Here is a 2635-nt window from a genome sequence, read left to right as displayed (position 1 = left end):
GACTAAAATGAACCTACCTACCTGGATTCCAGAAGCTGTTTCAGCTGTAAAGACTTACATCTCTAACATATTCGCCACAGCTTGAGCTCACAGAACGTCGGCCATGTCAGTCATGACTCTAGATCAAAGGTACCCATTGGCAGAAGTCAAAATTGTATTTGGTACCTGTTCGAAGAGGTACGTTGTCTGGTTCATACTTCAAGCATACCATGATTTCTAGCCTTGAGTATTTGATACATCGGACAGAGTGTGGATAACTGGGTCGTGTGTTTGTAGTGTGTGTGTTTCTGAGTGTATGTATTTATGTGTGTGCTCAGCACATAGGTTTGTTTGTTTGTTTGTTTGTGACGGCGGACTGTGAATAATCGTGACTGGACCAGACAATCCAGTGATCAACAGAATGAGCATGGTTCTGCGCGTCCTATACGCATATAAATTGACAACTGACGCAACGAAATTTGTTAGCGCGTCCACAAGAAGGCAGACAAATTCCAAATACGTTTTGTAAACATTTCGATCAAGTAACAATAAGTTATCACTGAGTCTGCTACTAGCCGGGTTATGGTATCATTTGCAATTTACTTACTGTAACAATGTGAGGATCATGATACACAATACGAGGGGGAATAAAAGATGTATAATTATCATCAAGACGTATTTAGGGTAGAAACTTTATTTTGATTACTTTTCCTCAAGACTTCCCTAGGTCTACTCCAGTAGTAGAGGTAATGATAGTCCGAGATCAAGTCCAACAAAAGCCTCTGCAAAGCCTTATTCCCCAAATAAGGCTTTGCAGAGGCTTTTGTTGGACTTGATCTCGGACTATCATTACCTCTACTACTACTCCCATTTGTGAGAACTCCCAGTTGTGAGTCTCCCTGTTGTGAGACAGCGGAGTAGGTAATCAGCAAAGAAAACCCACCTTACTCCCCTATCTGATAGAATGGATTAACCCCAGCTAATTATGGATTAGCTATTTAACTGAATCTTGTGGAGGTAACTTAATGAAACTCTAAGAGATAAAGTAATTAACCTACTCAGCTAAATGGCTTTAAAAAATAAACCCTTTGTGTAGGTAACTTCGTGATCATTTGAAAGAGAAAATAATTTACCTACTCAGATTTACGTGTTTGAAAAATCTAGCAATAACTGTTGTTACTATAATTAATCCAAATGTATTTATTAACCTTTGACTGCTCTTTCCGATCACCATTATGCCAGGCCTTCAACAAGTAGAATATATCACCAGTTCACGATAATCTCTTTCAGTATTTCAGTATCTATTGAAAACAATAAATGCTCTTCAACGAACAATGTCTTCTGTGTTAATTAACTCATTAATGAACTATGCCTCCTGCGGGAACTCTTCAGCAACAGGGCTGTTACCACTTTCATCGTAGGGATTGGGAAGCACCACCTGTGTGCACTGAACCATTAATTAATGTGTCTCACAACTGGGAGTTCTCACAAATGGGAGGACACCCTTCCCTACATAGTCATCATCCAGAGGTACACATTTCTCCCAAGATTTCTTGACCTTGCACAAACGGCCTGAACAGAACCCCTGATTTCATGGAAATGCAACCCTCCACCTCTTTATTGACCTCATTGGTATCGTCAACACGGCGTCCCCTTCTTAGCTCATCTGTGAGCGACGTGTGACCGGTTTAAAGATTCCTCTTCCATCTCACAACAGTGTCATGAGATGGACTATCTTCACCATAAACAGATTTCATCTCCTGTGAATCTGTCGGGCAGTGCAGCCCCTCATGTACAAAAACTTGATAACACTTCACGCCTCAATCGTCCCTATACATGGAGTTACGCATGTTTAGGATAAACTGCCACAATATTGAATAAAGTGAAGTAAATAGTTTTGGGTCCATTAACTTGATAGGGATCACTGATGTTACCTTCAAATTTTCATCATAATTTCTCAATAAAGTCATGGCGATAACTAGACCCTTTTGATTTCCCCTCGTACAACAACAGTAACTGAATTATAACATAGTATTCATGATAATATTTAAGTGTCTGGGCCCCCACTTTGTAGTCCAGGACCCCAGTCCCAGGAACCATCAAATACAGGACTGGACAATTCAACCCAGTCACCGAGCCTGAGCAGCTGATCCCGTTAGTCGCCTCTTACGACAATCACTGGTTACTGAAGACCAATTCTAAGCCCAACTCTGACCGCAAAAGGATAGTGACCATGAATACTGTGAAGCGGCTTTGGTATATTTGGTGAAAAGGTTTTGCAATTAAAAGGGTAGATGCGTTTGGAATAGTTATAGCAATTAGGGGGAGTGCAAGTAATATAACATTCTCATATGAGACTTGGTGTGTGACTGCAGTGTGGAATGAAATTTGATTTTTGTGGCCCAAAAGGTTGCAGGATAAAGAAGGACTCGGTATGACCAATTGTTTTCCCCTCCCTGAAGTAGGTAGAGTGTAGTTGGTAAAGACAGCATCTGTTACAGAACGATGCCAGGAAACAGGAATTACAACATGGCATAGTATGAATCCCAGGTGAGTGTTCATAAGGATTTTATCAACGTTGAAGTAAAACAATATCATTACAAACGTAGCAATGTTGCATTTGTAATGTCTTATAATGAAAACAATAAACAAGTAC

This window comes from Haliotis rubra, unplaced genomic scaffold (assembly GCF_003918875.1).
Source record: "Haliotis rubra isolate DU_JTF1 unplaced genomic scaffold, ASM391887v1 Scf96, whole genome shotgun sequence".
Lineage (NCBI taxonomy): Eukaryota > Metazoa > Mollusca > Gastropoda > Lepetellida > Haliotidae > Haliotis > Haliotis rubra.
This window is presented reverse-complemented; position numbering follows the sequence as displayed.